Genomic DNA, 16,747 nt, shown 5'->3' on the forward strand with positions numbered 1-16,747 from the left:
TCTAAACATAGCAAACAAATAGTCTAGAGATGTGTCCATGACTCACCAAGTAGATGGACTGGAATGGGTGTGGTGGTGGATGAGGCGATAATCCCTGCCATAGAATAACCATTGTTAACACTCATTCCAAAGCAAGTATGAAATAAACAAACTGCTACTACAACTACAACCCCTTTTTTTTTAATGGTTTTACCCTTATGTCATTTTTTTATTTTTTACTTTTTTAATAGAAAACTAAGTGAAATAATGTTTCACTCTCAGACCATTGACTTTAAAAGGATCTAAAGCTTCTTCAATGTACTGAACTAACAAAGACCCATTAATGAAGGTCCGAAGTACGTTAAAAGGACCTAGCCATCGTATCTGCAGTTTCCTAGGAAATTTATAGTAACGGCTATCATAAATTAAAACCTTATCGTCTTTTTTAAATTTCCGAACTTTAATATGGCGATCATGCCAAGCCTTATGTCGCTTTTGCATAGCCTCAAGACTTTGTAAGGCTAGCAAGCGCATCTCGTCGAGTTTAGTCAAGGTAAACAGCCTATCTTTTAAACATTCCTCTTCACCAAGTCTAGTAGATAAGGCAACCCTTAAGGTTGGAATCTCCTTTTTGATTGGAAATATGGCTTCAACACCATAAACTAAAGTGAAGGGTGTATTTTGTGTTGTTACCTTAAAAGTGGTGCGATAAGCCCATAATGCTTCAGGTAATCGTTCATCCCAATCACGGCGATTATCAGCTACCGTTTTTGTTAAAATGTTACCAAGAATTCTGTTGGTAACTTCCACTTGCCCATTTGAACGTGGATAATAAGGTGTAGACTTTAGATGTTTAATTTTATAGAGCTCGGTCACTTCCCTAATAGTGTCATTAAGGAAATGAGATCCTTGATTGCTAACTAGCTCTAATGGACAACCAAATCTTGTAATGATATCCTCATAGAGGAACTTAGCCACATCTAGGGCTCTATTAGTTTTGAGAGGTTTAGCTTCAACCCACTTGGTAACATAGTCTGTGCAGACCAAAATATTTTGATTAGAACGATATCGGGATGGAGGATCTATAGGTCCTACAAAATCTATTCCCCATTTCTCAAATGGTTTCAAAGCTAGTATTGGTGTTAACAACGTTGCATATTGAGCAGTGGGTTGACCCTCTCGCTGACATTTATCACACTTTTTACAATGTGCAAAGGAGTCCTTATAAACAGTCGGCCACCAATATCCTGCCATCAATACTTTTCTTACAGTCAATTCCCCTCCAAAATGGCCTCCACAAGGCTCATCATGTAATGAATTTAAAACTTGATAAATCTCATCCTCTCTTAAGCATCATCTATAGATTTGTTCACGATGAAAATAGCGATATAAGAAACCCCCCATTAATGAATAATTACGGGCTTGAAGAAGTAATTTCTTCTTTTCATGCTTGTCGCTTTATGAGGATATTCAGATGTGCTAAGGAAGTTAGCTATGTCGGCATACCAAGGTAGCGCACTTTCGACCAGAAACAGGTTAGCATCGGGTAAGTCATCATCAAATCCCCTCTTTACATCATCAGTGAGTAATCTAGAAAGATGGTCAGCTAACACATGCGACTTGCCTGGTCGTACAACTACCTCAAAGTCAAATTCTTGTAAAAGTAACATCCATCGGATCATTCTTCCAAAAAACTCTGGTTTATTTAACAAGTATTTTAATGCGGCATGATCCACATAAAATACAAACTGATTCCCCAATAGATAATGTCAAAATTTATCGACAAAGAAAACCATAGACAGGCATTCTTTTTCGGTTGTAGTGTAATTATGCTCAGGGTAACTTAAGATCCTACTAGCATAATAGATTGGATGATCAACTTTCTTATCATCAGCTTGACATAATACATCCCCAACTGCTGTATGTGATGCATCAACATGGATATGAAATTCTTTTGTCCAATCAGGACTCACTAGAATTGTCGCTTTTATCAACCGGTCTTTAATGTCCTCAAATGCAACTTGACATTTGTCAGTACACACATAACCCATATCCTTTTTCAGTAAATTTTTCAGTGGTCCCACAATTGAAGCAAAGTTCAAAATGAACCTCCTATAGTAATTTGCATGCCCTAGAAATCCTCGCAGTTGGCGAATATTCTGAGGTACTCGCAAATCTTTGATTTTACTAACCTTACTCTCATCAACGATAATGCCATCCCGAGAGACAACATGCCCCAATAGTATCCCTTTGGTTTTCCCAAAGACACACTTCTCAGGGTTTAAAGAAATGCCCATTTCAATGCTACGTTCAAACACTAAGGCCAATTTTTCAGGCATATCCTCTTCAGTTCCTTGCACTGAAAAATCATCTAAGAAAATCTCCATCCACTTTTGTAGAAAATCCTGATAAGCTGCAATCATAACACGTTGGAATGTGGCTGGGGCATTACATAGTCCAAATGGCATAAAACCCAATAAGCAAATGTTCCCCATTCAGTAGTAAAAGTAGTTTTTGAGTGATCATCTTCATATATTTGAATCTGATTATAGACACTGAACCCATCCATAAAGGAATAAAGGGAATACCCGGCAACACGATCTAAAACTTGATAGGTAAAGGGAAAAGGGAAATGATCTTTCTTAGTTTTCCCATTGAGTTTTCTATAGTCCACACAGATACGGATTTTCTTATTTTTCTTGGGTACTACCACAATTGGGGAAACCCAATCACTATAAGCAATCAAATAGATAAATCCCACCTCCAAGAGTTTCATTATTTCTTCCTTAACCAATTCAACATAAACAGGATTGGTGCGACATTGACGTTGACAAATAGGTCAAGCCCCATGTTCTAAATCGATATAGCGTTGACATAGCTCAGGCTTGACTCCTCGTAAGTCTTTATACGACCATGCAAAATCATGTTGATACTTTGTAAGTACTTCTTTGAAACGCTCCAACACTTCTCCTTTTAATTGACTTCCCAATGTCAAAATTTTTCCTTCTGACACTTCCCATTGAACAGTTGAATTATCTTTCGATAATACAAAGGAAGATTGTGTTCGTGGCATAGCCCTGATTAGAGGATGTTTGTCCTCCTTATAAACAACATTTTCAAGTAAGTTGTGTTTATTTATAAGATATTCAGACTCTTTTTTTTAGTCTCCGTATCACTCATAACAGCCACCATTTGTTTCCCACAATAGGGTACAATCGCAGTTTCATAATTCTTTGTTGACAAGCCCTCTATGTTTACCATATAGGTATCCAGTGTTACTTCACACATGAAAGAGCTCTCAGTCTGGAATTCTGAGACGTCAGTGGTTCCATATTCCTCGGGCTATTCTTCCATACTTTCTTGTTCATAATAGTCTTCCCATTGCTTCAATAATTCTTTGCTATGCTTCGCCTCTAAAATAGCTTGGCCTTTTTCTCTTTCTAGTCAGGCTATTTTTTGTAGCACTTGTGCCATAGCTTCATCTGCTAACTCACACTCTTTTAATAATTGTTCCCAGATAGCGTTTACTTCTATTGATGCACTGGATTGTCCTTCAGACTTATCCATATTCTTTAAGTGATCCTCCAGAGTTATATTAAAACAATTTTCCAAACACTCATCTGAGGTGGACATCCATTGTGCAATGTACTTATCAGAATCATAACCCGAAGAATAATGAACTTCATATTCACCCATTCCTAGGTGACGGGCATAATTACCAACACTCTCTGATGTGGAGATTGTTCCAGTGGAATCATCCTCTATCCGCATATGGTAACCATTGTGCAAAAATTGAGAATATTTATACGTATCTAATGAGAAGTGTTTTTTAATTGCTTCCTCATCCTCTGATTTATCGTCGCTATAATCTATGTTGTCTTCCGTTTCTGACACAGTCGATTTTTTATACTCCCTCAAAAATTCTTTAGAGACAACTCACAATTCTACTCTATCATCGCGAGGACCAATAGTAATCACTCCTTTGTGCCAACTTTGCACGCACCTGGCTTGAACAATCCAAGGTCGTCGTAACAATATTGGGAAAGAGGCTCCATATGAATGTGGTCGGACTATCAAATAGCTCACATGAAATTCAAGTCCTTCCACTATGGTCTTGATCCCTTTAAAATCCCTAAGGGTTTTACACATCGTTGATCAGCCAAGCGTAGAATAATGTTCGTAGGTTCCACTTGTTTCAATCCCAACTCCCCCATAGTTTTCTCAGTCATCATTAAACTGAATGCTGCTCCACCATCTAATTGCACTCCCGTCACGCTATGGCGTCCTATTTCCAAGGAAATATTAGGCGCTTCTAGATCCATAAACATATCTACTACTTGAACTCCTTTTTCTTTAATTGGCTCTGTCATTTTAGAGCTTCTTCTCTTCCCTCTCCTATGTACGAGCTTATGATATAATTGCTTCTTACAAAGAGGAGATATCTCCACTAAAGTGGTCAAGTCCAATGATATTTTACAATCTTTCATAGACTCCCATAAATTAAAGGTATCTGGTTCACTCTTTCTGGAGGTGGTTTGTAATCTTTCTGGAAAAGGTGCTATACCTTTTGTAATTTCTTCCTTTTCTTGTAGCTTAAAAGTAATCGGTGATTCATCCGCAGAATGATCCTCAAATGCTTCTTCAGGAGATTCTATGAACTCTTTTATAGAAGAGTTATCAACTTTCTTATTCACATTCGGGACAATAAACCCTTTATCATGGTCCATCTTTTGAGATCGAGTAACTACCCCAACCATCACAGGTTCTTTAGCAAAGGTCACTCTCCTTGATTTTCGTTTATGAGGGAATGCAACTTGCACTTGTTCAACCTCTACTTAATTGGCAGAGGTACTAGGACCCTTATCGACCTTTTATTTCCCTTTGTCATTCTGCAATGAAGTTACCCGTTTTGGGCATACATCTTCATAATGACCCTCCTCGCTACATATGCGACATAATGGTATATAGTCTTGATTTTTTCGAGGATTGGGGCAATAGGGAGCTATATGCCCTTCCTATTGACAATTATAGCATACCACAGGGCTAGTTGGCCCCATATTTGGGTAAGTGGATCGAAAATTATTCCGGTGAAATGGAGGTCTATATGGAGAATTTCTCCTCATTTGTCCTTGTAACCTTGGCGTAGGTGGTATCCCCTATGTGGGTAACCCTTGCCTTTCTTGTTGTAATTGATGCTGATATGTTCCAGGCAGGCCCCTTTGCATAAAAGGTTGAGGTGGTGGACCTATCTCGTAAGTTATATTTCTCCTATCCATAAAGTTATAATTAGTGTGCATAGCCTTTGCTTGACGGCGTTCATACGCTTGCTTTACAAAGCAATTGTCTTCCACATGATTTTTTTTTAGACAAAAGGTACAAAACAGTGTATGTACTTGGTCTGGCACTACCCTTGATACAGCTGGACATTCAGTTGCCAAATGGCCGTAACCGTTGCACTTTCCACACCACACATTGGATCTCATTAAAGGTGCACTCATAGACGGGCCTGCTGCTTGTTGAGCTATAGCATATACTTCTTTCATTTGAGGTCTTAAAGCACTCAAAATTTCTTCTTTTAATTTTCCTATTGTGACTGTCGTTAATTGGACTACCCTCTCTTCTGTGAGAGCTGGTGGTGGTGGTGTACCAGTCTGCAGCATGTATGCTGGAGCTGTCATATATGGATTTGGTGTATAGTAAGGAGTTTGATTTGTATTTACCACCACTTATGGTGGTGTACCTCCATAACCAGATACAGGCTCTTGAGTTCATGGAATCGGTATAGTGGGAGAAGTAAACATACTAGGTCCACTAAACAATTCTCTTCTCCTATGTTGGCTTAATTGCACCTCTTCCCAATTTCTAGCTTCTTGTTTAGCAACTGTTAAGTTTGCCGGTCTTCTTAAACTCACATATTGTTGAGCGTTCGGATCTCCTAAGCCATCTACAAGCCTACGCTTTTGAGTATCCTCATTGGGTGCCGTATTTCCCATCTTTCTTACTATTGTCTCTATCCTTTGGATGTAATGATCAATGCTTTCATTGATCCCCTGCTGAAGATAGTCTAACTGTTGAGAGAGTCTATCTTGGAATCCCTGACGGCGAAACTTTGCTAAAAATTCTGTTGTCAGCTCAGGGTAAGTAGCCCTATTTGCTACTGGTACATTACCATACCAATTGGCAGCTTCATCCTTAAATGTAGCTGGAAAAATATGTAGTTTTTGATCATTATCCACAATTTCGTTTGCTACACATGTTACTTCAAATTTTTGAAGATGAGCATCCGGGTCTTCATCCCAGAGTCCTGCAAACTGTGTAAAGTCTGCCAATCGTATTGTAGCTCGTGCTACAGGCACTCCCATTTGTTCTAACGGATTTTCAAAGAGTGGGTCTTCCCAAAAATTTAGTACTCGTGTCTGGGTAAAGAAAATAAATTTCTCAACCCCAAGTCCCGACACTGGTCTAAATTAAACAGTTGGTCAACTATTTCTCTCATTGGCGTGGGTTGGCCCACTAATCTACCTTCTCTTAATCCCTCAATAAGTACTCCTGGTACTTGTTCTAAAAGTAACGCGTTAACGCGCTCGAGTTGATTGGCAAGATCTTGAGCAATTATCTCCTCTCACCTCTTTCTATGTGCTTCTCTAGCCCTATTTTGGTCTCCTCTTCTACTAGTGATAGCCGTTTTTCGGCTCTCCATAATTGCCATAGTAAGTTACCCCACCCTACCAAATTCACCCAAATGCTATGGCTATCCCTACCATTTCACTGTACATAGGCGTGTGTGAGTTAGGGGGCTTTTCCCATATCTTCTTAAAAACCCTCAGCTAGCTAGTCACTGGGCTAGTTGAGCCAAAAAAATAAAAAAAATAAAAAAAATAAAAGTATATTATGGCCTCTTTGTGTGTAAATATTTCATTGTATATATGGCCTAAATATAGGGATTTTTTATAATTATTTTGGTATTTTATTTAAATATTCTACTTAGGTGTGTGTTTTATTAAACCTATGTACACCTTCTTTCATTCTCTTACACCATAATTATATTTTTTGCCAATATTGTACATACTCTAACCTCATATTTTTCCTTTATACAAATCACTCCCACATTTTCACCCTCACCCTAGTGAAAACAAAAAATTGATTTCTACTCATTGGTTACTTTTATTATATTATTTACTTGCATACCTTTTCCTCTTTCACCCAAAATAATTCAAGGAGGGACCATATCATATGATTCCAATATCTTTCCATATCCATAACTCCTCCATATTTTTATTATTATTTTTACTCATTATTCTAACACCATGTGCTCATTGAGCTAAAGTCCATGAATAGTCCATACACTAGTCCCACCATGTATATATTTCTTTATTCACCAATAATCCTTCTCCATGCATGGGTCAAGGGCAACTTGGATGCTTTGTATTATAATATAACAAAGGAGGGGCTCACTCTTGGATGCATTGTACAAATTCAACAAAGGAGGGGGCCACTAAAAGACTTTTGCAAGCATAAAAAACAGGCTTTTTGGTGAAAATTTTTGCACCTATCTCCACTCCGAATTTGGAGCGGTGGTCAAAAGAGAAAATGTAGCCCACGCTCTGAATAATCACCTAAAATTTTTTTCATGATTTTTGGAGCTACCAGCGGTGAACTATGATTTTTTCAGTGGACCCCAGTCTGCCCACTTTTCTCACAAGTAGCTTTTAGTCTTCTCTCACCCTTCCACACACACACACACACACATTTCTCTCAATCCCTCACTCAAACTTGCACCTTCAATGGTTTCTCTCACCTTCTTCACCATTAACCTCCCCACTTACTCCCATAGCTCTCATATGAGCTCTTCATGTACATACACCATCTCTATGCCTCTCTCTATTATCTCCAAAGTACAATTCCATCTTACTCCTTATACATATACATAAATTCAGCATGTGTACCATGCTTAACCTCTGCAAATCAAAAGATCTCATCAACGGAATTACCATTTTCATCACGATGATCAACCTTGGCGGCGGTGGCGTAAAGAAGAGAAGACGAAGAAGAAGATCGATAGTCATTTTGAAAACCTACACAAGTAAGTCCAAAACTTCTTCAAGCTTCACCATCACAAGGATTTGCTCACTTCATTCAACCATCTTACTCCAACCATCCACCCCATTCTACCCATTGTAAATATATCATTAACTTTCTAGTGATTACTAACACTTACCACTAACATACTAACACAAAAAAGCATTGACCTAACCATAAAAGACACCTCACCTCAAGACATGTACAAAGTAACTCTCTCACTCTCTCTCTCTCTCTCTCTCTCTCTCTCTCTCTCTCCTTACTTACTTTCACCTTATCTACCATCAATAATGCTCTCTTTTGAGCCCACACCCATGACTCAAGCAGACAAAGAAGGCCCACAATGTTTTGATATTCAAAAAAATCATAATCCTGATTTGTTAGCTTGTAAATTAGGATTTTCAATAATCTTAATGAGGGGTCTCCAACCTATAAATAGGCCCCTCTCCTTCTTGTAAAACAACCTCCAACATCTCACATAGCACCCCAACACTCTATGCGTGAGGAGAGACTTAGGAGTAGCAACCACTTGTGAGCTTCACTCTTGGTGTGAGAGAAGCCTTCAAGCTACACATTGCAAGTGAGAGAGCATGAGTTCCAAAAATCTCAAAACCACTATTGTATATGCTCCTTCATCATCAATAAATTGAGGTTTGGTGCATCAAGGCGTGATTCGACGTTCAAATCTTCGTCCTTCCATTTGTGCAATACGGTTTGGTGAATTCAAGGTGACTTGTGTATTTTGAGTTTTTATTGGTTGATCTTGATTTTAGGAAGTGTTTTAGTGTGTTTTTCATTGCCAATTTTCTGTCCATTGTAAGAGGGTATTGTGGTGAGAGGTCTCCCACACCCTAAGACAGTGTGTGTGTGTTTTGGCAATGTTTAGCAATCACTAAGCATTGAGTGAGTTTTTGTACAAGCTCTACGATAGCATCATAACAAACCATCTCCATTTGCAAGTCACAAATAAGGTATTACGCAAGATCCTTTTCTCTCTCTCTTCCCTTTGCTCTAGCTCTCTCTGGTCCATTTTGTGTGTGTCTTGGTGTGAGGTTGCTTGTGTGTGTTGTGTGGTGCATCTTCTTGGTTGTACCAAAATCTCTCTTGCGTCCTAGTTCGCATACCATAACTAGGTGGTGCCCCTATTTTGTTTGGGTTTGGCTGTGGGTTTGTTGTTTTGTTGTGCTTGTGGTTGCCCCAGCCCCAATTGAGCAGCACGGGAGCCTTGAGGGGTGTTTAGAGGTCGCCTTTCTTGTTGCTCGCCCCGGACCGCCCCACTAGAATCTGCTCCACTCATTCGATGCACACAATCGTGTAACTCCTCTTGATACTAATCCTTCAATGCAGCGTATACCACTACTAGGATTTCACGCTCAATCTTTATATTATCCTCTCCAGTCTCTATAAGAAACTTTAGTAATAACTGATTTACTAAGGGTCGTAAAAGAGGTTTTATTTTTCTCCTATGTGCTATTTTAACAATAATTTGTCTTAGATTTTTTCTCTTTACTATAACCGTTGATCTTGTGTTTCCAATCACACAAGGTGGATGTGGAACACAACAACAGTATTGACAATGAGTCCTCCTTCTCTCTGATTGTAGTTGACTTAGTGACCCTACAGAGTTAGTCGACACAATGTTTTGGGGTTCGAAATCCCAATTTTTATACTCTTGAAGCCACTCGACGTTAGGCCGTAGTTTTCCAAGCATACTTTATAGCTACTTGCTTCTACAAAAGCCACTCAGACGCAGATTTTTCTTCTAGCTCAAGGATGTCCCTATGCTCTTTAATCATGTAAGGGTCCAACTCTCTAGGAACCCCACTCCCTAATGATAAGTAATTCCTAAAATCGCTAAATTCTAGCGGCCTTTCTTTTGGAATCAAGTACCTTTCACAATGGCATCCCCCTCCTGAATTGAATGCTATTGTCTTATAGTATATTACGTCCACTAATTTCCAATGGGCGATCAGCTGAATTGTTGCGTATGTGTCTAAGTGTGTTAAGGGTTTTTGCACAGGATCACTAGGGGTGTTAACGATTATTTCTGAGGTTTCTAACTGCTGAGCATCTATGTTTAGGGCCCTTTTCGACTCAGTGTACTCGTGTACACACTCTCCTTCTTCCCCTAATGCACTACATGGCCAGCCTATGTATAGGCCATTATAAGTGTACTCTACCGCGCTCGTGGCTCCTAAAATCTTGTCTATTATTTTCCACTTAATGAGATCAGGCAAATTGCTGACCCATTCTAACGACATAGAACCCTTGAGTACAGTCCTATTACTTTGAGTATGGAAACTCAACTTATTGAGATTTGATTGGATTTTCCCATGAATTGGAGAATTCTAAGTGTCCACGGACACCTCTGTACTATTTTTTATTTGATTGTCGCTCACACGAAACAACCATGGCTATTTAAGTCCAAGGACCCCGCACAAATGTTTACGTGTTCTCTCACTCCCTAACTTAGACTAAACAACTCTTATCTCACTCTAGGTCTCTAAGTCGAACCAGGGAACGATCTGCATGCAAAGTCTATGCACCGCAAAACCCCGTAGCTAAAGTAGCTAGCCAAATTCCCGACGGATGCACCAAATGAACGTCGCCTTCCAAGAGTGCTAAATAACGTTCAAGTAACCCAACGGTCCCCTGACTAACCTAGACGTGCACTAGTTTTCCATAATTGTGCGGCTTTCAAGTTCCTTTTAACAATTTTCTGATTATGCGTTCGTATTTCACTTACTTTTCTATGCTTCGTAGTAAAAATATATTTGCCCTCCCACTTTCGTAGTCCAACTCTCTAATATGCACTATTTCTCACGTATGCATCTCTGGATATGCTATTTCTGGTTAAAATCTTGAGTTCTCATATACATTTTTAATAAAGTTTTAAGACAAGATTTATCAACATGCAATCATCCAGATATTGATTTGACCGCTAGAGTTTAAAACTCACAAATTCTAGACTCATAAAACAAATCAATCACTCATTGGATTTCAGATTATTGAACATTGTATCTAGAATCACTAAATAGATTTGCAAAACTTTTCAATGAAAAACACCAGAATAATCTCGTAAAATGTAAATTTCTATTGAAATTGCCAAAAAATGTCAATGATCTAATTTTCTTTCCCGAATGCCACTAATCATGCAACAATATGCAACATTTCATTTCCAAACATTCTTTTAATGCAGATACATCTTCAAATGATCAAATTTATTCTCAATTAAAAAACTAGCAATGCAAATAAGAAACTAACAATACTTCTTCTTAGTGTTATGAAATCGTTTAGAAATCAAGAAAAACTAACTAGTGAATTTTTAATGTTCACTTTCCATTTCGAGTGTTTTGCTTTCCGTCTCCGTCCAAAATCGAGCAGCGGCTCCTCTCACTTTAAAGTGAGTCACTCCGCAGCAAGATTTTGAATTTTCTTTCCAAATTTCTCTCTCTTTCTCTCACTAACTCAGTAAGGTATTTATTCTCTCTCTATCTCTTGAACTCGAGACAAAGAGAAAATTCTCTCTCTCTTTCTTTCTGCTTCTACGCTACCTTGGCGACTCCATTCTCTGGCACGCCTTTCCGACCTTGTGTTCCACTCACACACACACATACACATATAGTCACATGCGGTCTAATCTCTCTCTGCAATCAACGCTACTAGAAGGTTTCTCTTTCTCTCTCAATAGCGTTACATAGACAATCTCTCTCTCTTCTACTTTCTCTAAACTTCATGCACACAATGACTTGCTGGAATCGATCTCTACTATCCTTCTCCTCCTGCCCTCATAGCCGATTCTTCTCTCTCTGCTATCAGTGCTACAGGAAGGCAACCCTCTCTTCCGTTCTCTCTCTATTTCTCTACACACAGGTAATCGCCATCCTCATCATGGGCCTCGGCCACCTCAGTTCTCTCACTCAATGTTTCTTTGTTTCTCTTATACTGACGCTACACATATACACAGCAGGGAACTCACGTTCTCTCTCTCCTTAGACTGTAGCCTACCTCCCCGGTGGCCTCCCTCTTCTACTTTCTCTCACTAATTCCTCTAGCGATTTTATCTCTCTCTCTTCCTACTCTCTGTAGCACTATACTATGCAGGCAAAGAGTAACACACACACTCACACACAGACACACAGAGACTCTCTCAATCAATTCGATGCGCACACACAGTCAACCGAAATCTCTTTCTCTCTCTTCTACTTTCTCTCTCTAAACATTCAGCACTAAACTCTCTCCCTCAGCTTCTGTACTGCAACGCTACTCTCAGGCTCACCCTCTAGCAAGAAGCGCTATCTCTCCAACCGCCTCTTACTGCTTGCGACTCCCCACTTCCCCGAGGCGACCCCACCTCTCAACTGTGTTGGGGTATAAAGCCCAATGTGGTCGCCCAGGTAAGTGGGCGGGCGCCAGGTATGTACACATATTCTTTTGTAAAAACCTAATAAGAACTCACTATTCTCTACACATTACAGTAGAGCGAGTTCACCATATCGTCATGCTCGTCTTCTCGCACTTTTTCTCGCGTCGCACTTCTGCTCGTACTCCTTCAACTGGTATCAGAGCTCAGATCGAGGCTCGGGGCAGCACTGCAGGAGGCTAGAGTCACCAGCTCACATTGGAATGAAATTCGACAGGCGAAGACACGGCCCCAAATCCTGTGGGAAAGCCCGAAGTCCTTGGTGTTCTCAGAATTTCATTCTGAGGTCATCTCGGCCACCGCTCGGCTTCGACAAAGGTCTGCGCAGGCCATTTTCGACTACATGCTCTCAGCGGGTGCAGATCCGACTCTGCAAATTTGGGGTTTTTGGCTTACGACTGCAGGTGCTGAGGATATCGACACTCCCAGAGTGTTGATTTGTGGTTGTCTACACATCGAAGGACGGCTCACAGTTCTTGGAGGCATGTCACATACGACACGGGCGCATCTACACACAGACTGTAGGCGACATCCACTAGTTCATCAGGTAGCTTGTGTTTGCTATTTGATATTCGAGATTTCATCCTGACATTGCAGGTACTTCCACATGGGATGTATTGTCAGAGATGATGTATGTTTGTTGAGGGTTTGCTGGCTGTGAGTCACGCAGCAAACAATCGCCGCAGCGGTTACAGCATATAGTGGAAAATTTGTGGATGTATGAATTTGTGGGAAGTCTATGTACTGCCAGATTTATTGAAGCCTTTGTTGAGGGTCGACTGAGGTTTTATTGAGCTGGGGGATTCTCGAATGTTGAGATCCTTTCGGTGATATAGGTCTTGGAGCGATCCCTCGAGCACCCTTAGATAGGCAGCTAGGATGTATTGACTGTGAGCTAGACAGTTGGGATTGCATCTTTGCTTTACTGCCGTTGAGGCATTGTCGCAGTCTATGCTTACAGGACAGTGAAAGGACAGTCAGAGACAATACATGTGCAGGACAGGTTTACCCACAGCTTACAATGTCAGAGAGACAGTGGTTTTTTGAGTTGTTTTTTGGTCTGTTTTTTAGTACACCAAAGCCATTTTACAAAGGAGACTCTGCCAAAATTTATGCAGAATCTGAAGCTTTCTTGGTTCATTTGACAGGTTGATATTAGTTCAGAGGTCAGTTTACAGGGGAAACTCTGCCGAATTATTCCCAGGAAAGTAAACCATTGTGAAGCGTAGCTATGGCTGGATCACAGGACACTGCTCTTTACAATATCAAGAAGCTGGATGGAACCAATTTCTCATTGTGGAAGAAGCAGATTTGGCACGTGTTGGTACAAAAGAAGCAGATAAAACCTATAAAGCTCAAGGGGATAAAACCAGAAGATATGGACGAAGATGAATGGAGCGAAATGGATGAATTGGCACTTTCTACCATTATGCTGACTTTGGCAGAAAGCGTTTACTTCAATGTAGCAGACGAGATGTCGGCTTATCAAGCATGGATAAAGCTGAGTGATCTTTATGAGAAGCAGAGTGCAGCTTCACAGGTATACTGGCTTAAGAAGCTTGTTGACTTGAAGATGAAAGAAGGGACACCTATGTACAATCATCTGAATGAATTCAACACCATCTACAGTCAGTTGTCAGCTCAAGGTGTCAAGTTTGATGAACTTGTGAGAGCTATGTTCCTGTTGATCACATTGCCGAAAAGTTGGGACACTTTTCGCACAGCTTTGAGTAATTCTGCACCTCCAGATGGTTTGAACATAGCAGGTGTAGAAGGAAGTCTGCTTACTGAAGAAACCAATAGAAAGACAATGGACAAAGGCAAAGGAACAACCTTAGTTGTCAGGGGAAGGACCAAAGAAAAGTACAAAGGTGGAAAGAGGAATCAGTCTCGTAGCAAGTCCCACAGTGCTAAAGGCAAGAGTGACATAGAATGCTACCATTGTGGCAAGAAGGGTCACATGAAAAGAGACTGCAGAGAATGGAAAGCAGAAAAAGGCAAAGAGAAAGTTGAAGACCATGGTGAGAAGAACAAGTCCTCAGTGAAGATTCAAGAAATAAATGTGACAAACACTATTGCAGAGGATGACAGTCTAGTGTCAGGAGACATCTACTTCTTGAAGAATACAATGGACTCAGCTCTTCTTACAGCATCTGATGGAAATGCACTGAGTGACTAGATTATAGACTCAGGGGCATCACTTCATGTGTCTCCAAACAACGAGTAGTTTACCTCTTATGTGACCACTAAAGATCATGTTCAGCTAGGCAATGGGCAGACTTGTGAGATCTTAGGTGTTGGAGATGTTCAATTGAAGTTTCAGAATGGCTCTTCTTTCACGCTGAAGAATGTGAGACATGTTCCCGCAATTACAAAGAGCTTGATCAGCACAGGTTTACTTGATGATGCTGGCTACGTCACCACTTTTGGACAGAACATGTTGAAGATATCCAAGGGTTCTATGACAGTAGCACATGGAGTAAAGTTTGGAGGACTTTACATGATTTATGTATCAAATGTCTCTAAAAATGTAATCAATGTAACCGGGCAGCCGAACGTTTCTTTGTGGCATAGCCGGTTAGGACATATGTCCAAGAAGGGAATGGAAATCTTGTCTCGTTTTGGTTATTTGCCTGGATTTTCATTTAATGATTTTGAATTCTGTGAACATTGTCTGTATGGTAAGCAAACATAGCAGCCACATAAGCATAGAAGCAGTAGAAGAGATACACAGTTGGCACTTGTTCATAGTGACTTGTGTGGACCTATGCCTAACCTATCTCTAGGGGGAGCTTCTTACTTTATGACATTTATAGATGATTACTCGAGGAAAGTATGGGTTTACTTTCTCAAGCACAAGGATGAAGCATTTTGTGTTTTCAAAACGTTTGTGACACTTGTGGAGAATCAGAGTGGCAAGAAGCTTAAATGCTTACGCACTGACAATGGTGGAGAGTACGTTTCAAAGGCCTTTCAGGACTTTTGTGAGTCAAAAGGCATAAAACGTGAACTTACTGCTCCTTACAATCCTCCTCAAAATGGTGTTGCTGAGAGGATGAATAGGACCATACAAGAGAAGGTCAGAAGTATGTTGTCTAATGCACAGCTGCCAAATGGGTTTTGGGCCGAAGCTGTATCAACAGCTGTTCATCTTGTAAATAGATCTCCTAGCAAGGTTTTGCAGAAGGATTTAGTGCCAGAGATGGTATGGTCAGGCAAAATGCCCTCATACAAGCATCTCAGAGTCTTTGGCTGTGAGGCATATACTCACGTTCCAAAAGAATTTGGGAATAAACTTGAGCCAAAGAGTAGAAAGTGCATCTTTCTAGGCTATGGTAATTCTGGTGAGATGGGGTACAGACTTTGGGATCCCGAATCCAGAAAGGTTGTCCACAGCAATGATGTTCACTTTAATGAATCCAAATATCATTCTAAACCAGAGAGGGTTGAGGAGATTATAAGAGTTGTCTTCCAAGAAGATGGACCTGCACGTGCAAGACAAAATGCGAGGGCTCAAGAGGAGCAAGGACAGGATAGAGTGGAACCACAGGTTGTGGCTGAGCCACCTATTGTGCGTAGATCTAGACGTGTCACGCGACCTCCTGATAGGTTTGTTCCATCTATGAACTATTTCATGTTGACTGATTGCAATAAGCCTTCATGTTACAAGGAAGCAGTGCAAATGAAGGACTTCGGGAATTGGCAATTGGCCATGCAGTCAGAGATGACAGCTCTGCATAAAAACCAGACATGGAAGCTAGTTAAATTACCACGGGGGAAAAAGGCTCTACCCTGTAAATGGGTTTACAGGTATAAGATCACCGCTCATGATAGTCAGCCAAAGTACAAAGCAAGGCTTGTTGCCAAGGGCTTTAAGCAAGAACAAGGCATTGACTTTGATGAAGTCTTCTCTCCGGTGGTCAAGATGACTACATTGAGATGCTTTCTTGCATTGGTTGCCATATTAGATTTGGTGTTGCACCAAATGGATGTCAAGACAGCGTTCTTGCATGGTGATTTAGATGTGGAGATTTACATGCAGCAGCCAGAAGGGTTTGTTGAGAAAGGCAAGGAAGATTGGGTATGCCAATTGTTAAAGAGTCTTTATGGCTTAAAACAATCACCGAGGGCATGGTACCATAAATTCCACAAGTTTATGCTTTCTCAAGGCTACAAACGTAGTGAGTTCGATCACTGTCTATATACAAAGAAGGCTAAGGATGGTAGTTGGCTGATCCTTATTTTGTATGTGGATGACATGTTAAT

General features: G+C 40.3%; 2 pseudogenes; both read right to left on the reverse strand.

Annotated features, from left to right (window-relative positions):
• Nucleotides 1-3,423: 3,423 nt before the first annotated feature.
• Nucleotides 3,424-4,736, reverse strand: LOC147431447 (uncharacterized; annotated as a pseudogene).
• Nucleotides 4,737-5,135: 399 nt separating this feature from the next.
• Nucleotides 5,136-6,341, reverse strand: LOC147431448 (uncharacterized; annotated as a pseudogene).
• Nucleotides 6,342-16,747: the final 10,406 nt, after the last annotated feature.

Source organism: Adiantum capillus-veneris, chromosome 21 (assembly GCF_014529385.1).
Source record: "Adiantum capillus-veneris isolate H3 chromosome 21, ASM1452938v2, whole genome shotgun sequence".
Lineage (NCBI taxonomy): Eukaryota > Viridiplantae > Streptophyta > Polypodiopsida > Polypodiales > Pteridaceae > Adiantum > Adiantum capillus-veneris.